The 12,619-nt window shown below is 40.7% G+C and overlaps 1 pseudogene; it reads left to right on the top strand.

Annotated features, from left to right (window-relative positions):
• Nucleotides 1-683, top strand: part of LOC107602449 (protein NLRC3-like) — a 13,208-nt pseudogene extending 12,525 nt beyond the window's left edge.
• The last annotated feature ends 11,936 nt before the right edge of the window (nucleotides 684-12,619 follow it).

The following is a 12,619-nucleotide window of genomic DNA, read 5'->3' as shown; positions in this document are numbered from 1 at the left end:
ACATTCTTTAATAAAGTCTGTATGGTGCCCTGGTGGCCTGTATACAGTAGCCAGTACAAACATCACAGGGAATTTATCATTAACACTTGTTTCTCTGGATAATGTTATATGAAGTACCATTACTTCAAACAAGTTATACTTGAAACCCGCCCTCTGAGAAATACTGAAGATATTGTTTTTGATGAATGAATCTGACTTACCACTGTTGTTTGATGAACTTGTGAAAAAACAGAGTGAGAGAGAAAAAGAAAACAGCAATAGACGCAAATTGAAACACGAATGACAAGCTAACCGGCTAACGAATGCTAACATGCTGCACGCGCTGTTTTAGAATAATAGAGAACGATCAAATAGTTGTATAGATGTCACTCCCATAGACACATAAAAATAAACACCCACACATTCTTACTTATGAGGCTTTTTTGGGATGCACAAGTAATTTTTACCTCATCCTGCATTTATGCGTTTGTTCATTTGTAATCGTGACATGTTGCTCTCTTTCTCTCTGCAGGCTGTCTGATTGCAGTATTGGAGAGAAAGGTTTTGCTGTTCTGGCTTCAGCTCTGAGATCAAACTCCTCACACCTGAAAGAACTAAATCTGAGCTCTAATAAACCAGGAGGTTCAGGAGGGAAGCTCTCGGACCTGCTAGAGGATCCACAGTGTAATCTAGAGAAACTTTAGTAAGTGATCATTTTATACCATTTTATTAAATATTTTAAAGGATTCATGTGACCCTGGACCACAAAACCAGTCAAAAGGGTCAGTTTTTTTAAATTGAGATTTATAAATCATCTGAATAAATGAGCTTTCCATTAATGTATGGTTTGTTAGGATGGGACAATATTTGGCCGAGATACAACTCTTTGAAAAAAATCTAAATATTGAGAAAATCGCCTTTAAAGTTGTCCAAATGAAGTTCTTAGCAATGCATATTACTAATCAAAAACTAAGTTTTTATATATTTACAGTAGGAAATTTACAAAATATCTTCATGGAACATGATCTTTACTTAATATTCTAATGATTTTTGACATAAAATAAAAAAAATATTATTTTGACCCATACAATGTTTTTTTGGCTGCTGCTACAAATATACCCCAGCGACTTAAGACTGCTTTTGTGCTCCAGGGTCACATATATATATATAGTACAGTATATATGTCTGATTTTATTCTCTGCAACATTTTAGTTTACTGCCTCACCTGCAATAAATCACACATCACACATGAACCTGGTGTCACTGACACTAACTACAAAAGGCAAACAGCTTTCTTCTGATGAACATGACTGACCCATACTGGACAAACATCTGAACTGACCCAGCAGCATTCAACACGAGGGCTGTCAGAGCTTAGAACACAAACACAGTAGTGTGTTATTATTAGTGTTGTGGATGATAAATAATGTCATATCTGCTCAAAGATTGTACGTTAGCCACAGAAGTTACATGAATCAGCTTATCAAAAACATTTTTTGGTAAGACTGGCTAATAATATTGTTTATGTTAAGTGTAATGTATAATGTGAGCGTAATGTATAATTTATAGAATTTTGTATTTGCGACTGTAAGATGTGTTGTGAGGATTGAGTGTATCTGTTTAATGGTACGTGGAATGTTTTTTGAATAATTGTGAACATTACATATCATCAAATTAATTACATGGTATACTAATTAACCTAATTAATAGCAAATAATTGCATATCAAATCTACTTTTTAAATACAATTTAAGGTTGTACATCACTTACTTTAGTTGTTATTGGCTAGATGCTTGGACATTTATTTGAGTATTCAAATATCCATACTTTCAGTAAAGTTTAGAGTAGAAAAATACACATTTTATAATAACTTTTTGTATAATCATGGTAAGGAGAAATATATATATATATATATATATATATATATATATTTATATAGCCAGGAGGAGAGATGATCAAAAATCATCTAAAAGGTGGATGGGGTAAGGGTTTGCGTAGTTATTGGAGAAAATCCAGCAGATAGCCTCTGATAAAATTTTTGGTTTGCTATGGGAGCTGGAGGCCACTGAAAAGGGGTTATTAAAAAAATAAAGGGGTTATTAGTAATGGGTGGAAAAGACTGAGATGTGTGGGCCTGTGTTGCAGGCGAAGGCAGCCTCTAGGCCACAGGAAGTAAGCGGGGTTCGTGACATCCTGAAGAGCCAGAGCCGCTAGCGGAGGCAGCCTCACGCTAGCGTCTGCTATGGGAGCTGGAGGCCACTGAACAGAAAAATGGTTATTAGTAGCATGAGGGAGCAGAAGAGATGTGGGCCTGGGTTACAAATGGAGGAAGCCTCACATTTGCATCAGCTGCTGTAGCTGTAGGCCATGGGAAGGGGGTGGGGTTTGTGATGTCCTGAAGAGCCTGTGTAGCCTGCACTGCTTGCGGAGGCAGCCTCACGCTAGCGTCTGCTATGGGAGCTGGAGGCCGCTGAATACCTAGCCAAAGATAGCACTCATGGCCATCCCAGCCACACTGGTCTCCAAGATCCTAGACATCTTTGTCCAGAACCAAGCTCCTAGGCATCTTTGTCCAGAGGTTTGTGTCATAGCATTCTGGTCCCAGAAAAGCCAGAGGTTCATGTTATGGCTGCCACAGAGGGTACTGTAGAGCCAGTAGTTGGCGATGTCACTTTGTAAAGAAACACTATGTGCCTGCGCAAATACGTATAGACTGAACAAGTAATCCAGATGAGTGTGGTCACCGTTTTGACCAATTCATTTTTTACAAAAACTTTGAAACCTGAGTTGTTAGAAAAAAAATGCAATGATGATGCCTTGAACCGATGAATTGGCTTTTTGAACCGTTTCAATGAGCCGAACTGTCAAAAAATAACCGGTTCACGGAAATGAATCAGACTTTGCATCACTAATGAAAAGAGGATCCAAATGCAGATCAATTTAATGAAGTAAAACAAAGATAAACAAAACAGGAGAATCAGAAAACCATGGGAAAATAATTTAATAATTCTCAACAACTCAACCAAGGAAAGACAAGACATGACAATGATCACAGCAAACACAAGGGCTTATGGTGCATTCAAGTCATGTCAGATTGATCATATTTACGAGTTAAATGCACATGAATGGCACCACAAAGTCATTTTTACGATTTCCAGAGTGGAAACTCGAAATTTCCTTAAGCCCAGAGTTTCCGAGTTGGGGGCGTGTCAGTAATAAAACATGTTGGATGCAAATGGATGCAGCCAAAGACTAGAGATATGCAGCATCTGTTTTGATGGTAAATTTGTTGAAATGAATAAAATATAAAATTATTGTTTAGTTACTATTAGGGCTGCACGATAAATCGAAAATAAACCACACACGATTTGGCATTTGGCTACGATTTTTTTATGCGCAGCTTGTCAGTGAAGTATGATTGAATGCTACATCTAAAAGCAAAGGGGTGCTCTTGCACAGAAACTCCAAATATGCCCAGCAGAAGATGGGAGCTGGAGGCCGCTGAATGGAAAAAAGGGGGTTAGAAGTAACAGGACGGAAATACTGAGATGTGAGGGACTGTGTTGCAAGCGGAAGCAGCTTCGCGCTTGCTTCGACTGCTGTAGCTGTAGGCCGCGGGAGAGTGGAAGGGTTAGTGACATTTAGCGGAACAAGCATATTTACGAGTTAAATGCACATGAATGGCACCACAAAGTCATTTTTACGATTTCCAGAGTGGAAACTCGAAATTTCCTTAAGCCCAGAGTTTCCGAGTTGGGGGCGTGTCAGTAATAAAACATGTTGGATGCAAATGGATGCAGCCAAAGACTAGAGATATGCAGCATCTGTTTTGATGGTAAATTTGTTGAAATGAATAAAATATAAAATTATTGTTTAGTTACTATTAGGGCTGCACGATAAATCGAAAATAAACCACACACGATTTGGCATTTGGCTACGATTTTTTTATGCGCAGCTTGTCAGTGAAGTATGATTGAATGCTACATCTAAAAGCAAAGGGGTGCTCTTGCACAGAAACTCCAAATATGCCCAGCAGAAGAAGTTCCAGGAAATGCCTATGGGCATCTTTCTATCACTGTTCTTCAAGCCTTCTCAGGTATTTTCATGATAATAAAGTATATTTATAATGATGACGTTTGACGAGTGTTGCTTTTTCAAATGCACATTATAAGCGAGTCAAACTCGTAATGATTTCAGATGGAGCAGCACTTCCTACTGATCAAACAGCCGTGCTTCATGGACAAGCTGTGCATAAAAACATAATCGCAGCCTTTTGCGATATCATAATCACACTAGACAGGTCGATTTACGTGAGATTTGATGGAGCTGGCTTGGAGTTTTTTGTTGGTGTTGAGATGGGAGATGAATGAGGTGATTGTGAGCTGGGAAAAATCGGGGAAAGTCAGGTTGTAAGCATGGTGAAAATTTTTAAAACCATTCCAAGCAGTTAAGTAGGATTGGAGGGTCCTGGGGGAGATGGCCTGGAGAATAGAACTGAGGGAGGCGTCTAGAAGGGTATATATATATACAAGAGCTTTTGAAATGCTCTCCAGAGCGGATACATTTGAAAATGCTGTTTTCATGCTGTAGTATGGACTGTGGAAATGGAGGCTTTTGAAAACGATGACACACGTTTAGTCATGTGACGCATATTGTACCAATAGACATGTTTAACTGGTAACGTTAATTGTGCAGTTATGTGCTGATGTGAGGGACTGTGTTGCAAGCGGAAGCAGCTTCGCGCTTGCTTCGACTGCTGTAGCTGTAGGCCGCGGGAGAGTGGAAGGGTTAGTGACATTTAGCGGAACAAGCTGAAATGCCTGGGTAGCCTGCAGTGTTGCCGACTTAGCAATTTGTTGCTAGATTTGGCAACTCCTCAAGCCTTGTCCACATACGTTTCCGTTGAAAACGCATCTTTTCCTCTTGTTTTGGCCTTCCATCCACATTAAGACAAGGAGTCCAGGAAAGCAGAGCTTTTGAAATGCTCTCCAGAGCGGATACATTTGAAAATGCTGTTTTCATGCTGTAGTATGGACTGTGGAAATGGAGGCTTTTGAAAACGATGACACACGTTTAGTCATGTGACGCATATTGTACCAATAGACATGTTTAACTGGTAACGTTAATTGTGCAGTTATGTGCTATTCACTTTCACACTGTTGCTAAAGATATTTACTTTGCACACTCTTCATATTACAGTCCTAAAAAGACAAATTTACTCATGATTGCTGTCTTGTGGCAAAACACGAGGGCAGCTGCGTTTTAGATCCATTCTGAGTGTGTGCACCATGGGCTTCAGTGAATGATGAAATATTTCCGTAAATGAATTGATCCTGCAAGAAGAATTGTGTAAAACGTTTTATGTCTGTTCCGTCTGTATCATCTCAGTGAGGTTTTATACATGCACAGTAAGGTAAATGTAATACTTTCAGACATTTCAGTGTGGATGATAACTTTGTAAAAATGCCTTGATTGCTTCATGGTTACAAAATGGCATCAACATCCGTTTAACGTTAATTGTTTAACAAACTTTAGCCACGAAACCTGCTTTAGCGGCTTCACCTGAAAATGAATTAATTTGCCACACGGCCTGCGACGCTAGTGGAGACAGCCGCAAGTTAACGTCTGCTACGAGAGCTGGAGGCCCAGCTGCATACGGTGCTGTGGCCAGAAGAGCCACGGTGAAAGGCTGAGCCGAAACGGGAAGCAAGTGAGGCTTTGCTGCTGTGAGAACTAGGATGCGGCCCAGCCTTATTGAAGGCCTGCTGCTGCTGCGACCCAGCGCTCGAGGAGAGCCGGGTTTTGTGTGGGACGATGGTGGTGTCGAGCGAGGCGAGCTCGGGGCTTTGTACGGTCTATTGGCTGCCTTGGCAGCTTGAGTGGATTTAGGAGGGAGGTTGGCTAATTTGCAGGGTGACGAATAGATCGTACAGATGATTGTTTACCCTCCGCGAGAACGGTGCGTTGGAATTAATCAGTATTTGTGCCTTGGGCTTAAATACTGTCCACTTTCCGATCGGAGGAGTTGCTGGTACGGCCGAATGATACGAGGATGCCGGGGAAGTTGGAAGCCTCGCCGTCGTGGAGAGCGTGTGGCTGGCCGAGAAGAGCAGCGGACGCGATGCAGCCTGGTGCTCGGCGGCCATGTCTGGCGGAGAAGGAGTGATCATGGGGCTGGCAAATTACGGAGGAGGATCTGAAAAATCCCCAGTATTGGTCTCGTTGTTGGACGGGAAAAGAATTTAGTCTGTGATAAAAAGGCAAAGGAGCGAACCGAATGCTGAAATACTGTAGAGAGAATGAAGGTAAGATGGCTTGGGCTATTTATAGAAATTCTCTCTTGAGCTGATAGGATAGATGGTGTAATTGCTGATGATGAATTGGCCGGGTTAATTATCTGAATGTGCTCCTCCCGAACTTTGTTAATAAAACATAATTTAAATGTACTTGCACATCGGCTTTTATACTTTTATGATGCAAGATTAATGTAAACACAGTCCACTGTGAACATCCTTGTAATTCGCGTCAACCTTTTCGAACTTTATGAATGATTATTTTAGGTTCAAATGGTGTGTGTTTAAGGAACTTGAAGCAAGCAGAATACGGCTATTTCTAAAGCACGGAGTGCCATCTGCTGTTAAAAACTAAGCTCGAAATCGATTCCAGAGGGAATCGCCATGCCTTCGGAAAATCTCAGAATCGATGCAGAATAATTTCTTGATTCGTGATGCATCAATTTATTGTCCCAGCCCTATATGACACAGCACTGCCCACATGGCTATTGCTCCTATAACAGCTCATTTATCAGTTCTTTTGTCTTTGGGTCATTATATTTCTCACAGATTTCTGCTCGTTCTAAATCAGTTACAGATAAAGTAGCACAATAAAGATTCCATTTATATGACTGCCTACCTGGCAGTGTCTCTCTACTAATAGTGAAGCTGTATTTTAGTTACTAAGAAATATATGCTAGAACATTTCAGTTTCTAAAATATTTTATTGAGAAATCACAGAACAGTGTTGACAATACATTTGCGCGCTACTGAATGATTCTGTGTGCGCGCAATCTGCGCGTGATGTACGAGCTGCTTTCTGTAGCCTTTGCGTGTGCCGTACAATGCAGCAGCGCATTAGATTAGAACAATGATTAACTTACCTGTACAATAAGCTGTTTATGTGCATTCTCCTGTTCAATTTCGAGCATTCAGGTGGTGTAATCACACGTGTCTTGTGGAGCGCTTTCGGAGTATGCATGTATTTGTCATTTTAACTGTTTGGAAACTGAGCGTAAATGTGGACTTCAATGATTTCTTATCCTGTTGCGCCCTCTATAGGACCAGTGACTAGTCGATGTCAAGCTTAAAGCATCATGGTAGAGCGTTAAAGTCGACTAATCGACTAGTCGGTGCAACCCCTACTACATACATGTAGCATACTTGCTGACTGTAGAGGGTGATTATAAAACATCCATAATATAGTGTTTCCTTGGTTAACGCTGTAAACAAGTGCTGCACTTATAAACACTACTTAAACAGAGGTCAAATGAAAATAAAACACCTAAACTTTTCTGAAAACAGTCAGAGATACATTTATACAAACCCCCACCCTCAATTCAATGGTTTGAATTTCTGTTGAATATTTTGAGCATCACAAACAGTGAGCTCGCTGTCGGGTACAGTATACAGTAAAATATTACCCTTAGTTTTTGAAGAGTAAAGAAAACATTTCGGGTTACGCATGTAACCATGGTTCCCCGAACAAGACACTGTGTCCTCTAGTGGACACTATGGGGAATGCCATCAGTATGATCGGTGTCTGAAGCATGTGTGAAAACACTCCAAATCCATTGGACCGTGCTTCAAGGGAACTCGCACTGCTTCCTCTAGTGGACACTACGGAGAATGAAATACCCACTATGTCATGCCTTGGTGCATTGCCTGTCCACCTGGTGAGAGAGCACCAAATATTGTGACAAACATACACCAATTTTAAAAAGAGGCACCCCAATGACACCTGGACAGCTAAAATAACTTGGGGAAAATGGGGAACCCAACCAACTCTAATATTAAGGAGGGACATCCCATTCAACCAAGTTGGGAACACAACTGTCCTCAAACAGCTGTGTTCCCAAGACAATGGGCCATCTACTTAAAACCCTAAAGCAGGGGAGACAGTGTTGTGGAATATTTCTGGTTAGAATAAACTGCTCTGAAGTCTTGGAGGTTTTGAAGCCAGATGAACATTATTAACATTCAAAGGTAACAAAGGTAACAAAGCTGAGTAATGTTTACAAACACCACTCCAGAATCCCGCTTTGCACTCACATATATATGTACTGAAGCTGTTCAACAGATGCCATACATGTCTTTTATTATTTTAAGACGAGGTAATGGCAGCCTACTATTTATTCTGGATTCAGTTCCCCTTTATTCTTTTCATTCTTAAATCTAGAAGAGCTTTTCAGTATTCTTACCACTACGGGCAGTTCTGGCGAACAACGCAAACTATAAACAGCAAAAATGTTTACCTATTTTAGGTGGCCATCTGTTTGTGTTGCTCGTTCAATCAGCCCGCTGTGGTTCTGTGCTCTTTACAGTCCCTGTTCGGGTGCTAAAATGTTGTGGAATCTTTCTGGTTAGAATAAATTGCTCTGAAGTCTTGGAGGTTTTGAAGCCAGAGGTAACAAAGCCGAGTAACTGAGGTAATAAAGCCGAGTAACTGAGCTCACAACTCAGGCAGGAAACCAATCAAAGGAAACCAGCCTCAACCGGTACATCTTTGACAAACATACTTCCCGAATAGGGAGCCTAAAAAAAACTCAACCTATAGCCATAGGTGGACTGTCTACTTAAAAACCTCTAATTACAAGGGAAACAGCCCAAGCCAAGAGTAGCTTTTCAAAGGGAAACTACCATCTCTAAAGAGGCTGCAACCTAAGAGACTATACGAGAATTCAATCTAAGGAACCAAAAAAGGGTGACCACCCACTTAAAGCCCCTAGTAATGGGGGGCAAACCAACCCATACATGCAAATCAAACAGAGGGAGCAAGGAACCCTACTTCAATATCCACATTCTTAGTGAGGGACATCTTGAGCCAATGAGCAGCTAGTCACAGGGAATCTGTCCTCAGACAGCTACCAACTTTGATGTTTCAGATGGGCCACTGTAAATAGCAGCCCGACCTGAGATGTTACTAAGAAGAGAGTAAGGCACCCTACTTAAAACCCAAACTCATTGGGGAGGGACACCTTGCTACAATCTTGATAGCCATCAAAGGAAACTGTTCTTAAACAAGTACATATTTGATACTTTGAACTTCCACTTAAGAGAGGTAACAAGAAGAGCTTGAACGGAAACTTTCTACTCCTCTCATGCCCTGCCTACAACCCCGTGCTTGATCCCACCTCACTGCAATGGCAGCAATGGGAACCGAACCACAGAGTGTAGGGGCTCAACTCTCATCCCTCGAGAGAGTCAAGCCTGGGTGGAACTGATTATTGTGACAGCATCACACAACACCCATTTAACTCCTTCGAGAGCTAAGCTTGCTTAGTTCAAGCATCAATCACCTCGAGAGCTGGACATGCTCTTGCAAATGCTGACTGCTATCCCTCAGGAGAGAACAGAAAAGAAAAGCTCTTTACCTGTCTATTTCAGTCAGTCTTGCAAATGCATCATACCTGGCACATCCACTCTCTCATATTACACCATTTCTTATTTGTAAAAAGAATTAGAAACAACATGGAATTCCTGAAAGGGGAAAACATTTCCCATCACGTCCATGCTCCACTTACAATCTACTAGGGATGGGCATTTTTCAAAAATATTGTATTTAAATATTTGGGCTTATAAAAAAACGAATATTCAAATAAATGATGAAATAATGAGAAAGATGTTATTTTTTAATAATCAAAATTTTGTCACAGTTTCTGAACAAGCTTATGATTAGGCATTATACACAACAATGTTCTACAACACATGTTTTCTTTTAGTTGAAAATTAAATTATATATATATATATATATATACAGTATCTCACAGAAGTGAGTACACCACACAGCTAATAATGTCTCCACCGCTGGCAACAAAAGTGAGAACACCAATAAGTAAAATTGTCCAAATTAGCAATTTTCTCTCCCCAGTGTCATGTGACTCATTAGCGTTACAAGGTCTCAGGTGTGAATGGGGAGAAGGTGTGTTCAATTTGGTGTTATCGCTTGTCAGTGCTCAGACCATACGCCACACACTGCATCAAATTGGTCTGCATGGCTGTCGTCCCAGAAGGAAGCCTCTTCTAAAGATGATGCACAAGAAAGCCCGCAAACAGTTTGCTGAAGACAAGCAGACTAAGGAAAACAATGGTTTGATGCTGTAGTTATTCCAAGACTCCAGCATTCGCTCTCTTTAACCTCCTCTTCCAGCAGTGTGTTCCTGAGGTAAAACCCTTTGAACCCAGAACACACTCACAGATGTCAAATCTCTCTGGATTATCAGGAAGCAGTTGTTCGTCCCAGATGTATTTCACACGGGTCAGATCATCAGACAGGATGAGACGTGGATGAGTCGTGTTTGGATCATCACAGGAGCTGATGAGACAAAATCAACAGGTGCTTTTATTCTGATGTTCATGTAATGATCAAGAGTGAACCGTACACAGATTATTTTGAATTATGACTAGTCCTATTGATCAAACACATCAGACATTTTCCTCTGATCACTGTCAGTGTTGTTATAGTAAATATGTGCTTGAGGAATTTCAGATTTGCGCCCCATGTCAACTGATAATGACAAATACAATCAATCAAAGTGAACTGTAGGATCTGATGTATAGCTCTAACTGTAAATGTCATGTTCTTCTCTACTAACTCAACTGGTTATTCACACATAATGCTAAAATCTGTCAATCTCCCCTGTGTGTCATTTCCAGTGTGTGTGTGTGACAGCACAGATCATCTTCAGACTCACTCTTTTGGACAAGGTCCAGCATCTTCTTCCAGAGTAACATGGCACATGAATCAAAGCTCCAGAAGGCATCTGCGGATCTGGCTGTGAAATCTGGACTCTGGAAGAGCATTCAGGTGTCAGAACTGCAGTGGCTTTGGATCAGAAGCAGAGAGAGCAGAGACACCAGCAGATCACTTACTTTTCCATTGTGACTGGAAACTTCTGTAGAACAAACACACAATTTATCATCAAGAACTCCATCAATCAGTCAATCAACGGATGATCTGAAATCAGACCTTTAGAAAGCAGACGTCTTTGGCCTTCATCGTCTCCTCCAGGTCTTTGATTGTGTGTGAAAGAGCTGAGATGTGTCTGTTGATCTCCTTCATCTTCTTCTTCTTCTGCTCCTCTTCCTCCCTCAGTGCAGTGCTTAGCTTCTTCATCTCTGAGAAACTGATGAAGCTGCTTAAACTGCTGTTTAATTTGATGCTCTGTGTGCTCAGCTTGAGACTGAAATCATATTACATTCACTTCAATCATCTCAAAGATGCAACTTATTCTGGAGCAGCATGAAGAGTGATTTGCTAAATGTGGGTCAGTTAACTAAATTTAACTTTCTGAAGTAGTACTGTAGTAGATGCTCTGTGTCTGTAGGGTGATAATACATAATGCATCTTATCAGCTTCTCTTCACAAAATGACAGTTTTGAATGTATTTTTAATACTTTCATATGCAATAGAATTTGAAAGTATAGCAACTGAACTTTAAAATGTGGCAGCCATGTCTGAATGAACTTATGACTGATGGTACTTGAGACATTATCAGTCAATCAGTGTTTATGTGAAAACTTGGTAAACAAAATTCTGGGTTTTCTTGCTTTACGTAATCAATTAATCCTGTGTATTCATATGCTCATGTTTCACATTGTACATTCCTAAACCCTGGGTTAACATCTTTATTTGTGGTGTCAGTATCATTGACTGGATGAATTCAGCATGTGACTGTTTTAAAGACTAAAGGCTCTAGCAGGGCCGTAGGAAGTTCCCCCTAATAGTTACAAATGGCCAGATTATCACAATATTTGGTATTCTTGATGCTGCACTTCTGCACTTCATTACGCACCGCCCTGTTTGTTGCTAGGATGACAAAAAGTTTTAAAAGTTACATTTTTTTAGACTTGTCAATGTCAAAATGTTTAAGTTGGTAAAATCAAAGAAGGCGGGCATTACTGTTAACAGAAGACGAATGCAAATTCTAGCTTGATGCTTTAGTTAAAAGTTTTAACTGTGAAAGAGTGCATCGTAAGAAGTTAAACAGTTAATATATGAATTTTTGATAGAAATGTTAAATGACTGACAGTCACATGAAAAGTGGGTGAGATACGATAATTTGAGGGCAACGCCAACTTCTGAACACATTGGAAAGGAGTGAGGCCTATGGCTGGCTTGCGAGGGGAGGTTGGAAACCCAGAACACATTGGAAAGGAGTGAGGCCTATGGCTGGCTTGCGTAGGGAGTTCTGAGCACATTCGGCCCAGAACAGATAACGACTCCAGTCCGCCTGAAATTGCATAAGGATTCGGCCGTTTCCAGAGCAGTGGGCAGTTTGGGCATCAAGCGACATGTCTTTGAGAAACGGCCAATAACTGTGAGGATAGTGGTATGACCCCTGGACAAGGGTAGATCAGTGATAAAGT

This window comes from Sinocyclocheilus grahami, unplaced genomic scaffold (genome assembly GCF_001515645.1).
Source record: "Sinocyclocheilus grahami isolate Dianchi unplaced genomic scaffold, SAMN03320097.WGS_v1.1 scaffold327.1, whole genome shotgun sequence".
Taxonomy (NCBI): domain Eukaryota; kingdom Metazoa; phylum Chordata; class Actinopteri; order Cypriniformes; family Cyprinidae; genus Sinocyclocheilus; species Sinocyclocheilus grahami.
The sequence above is the reverse complement of the archived record's forward strand: the minus strand, read 5'-3'. Positions and strand labels throughout refer to the sequence as shown.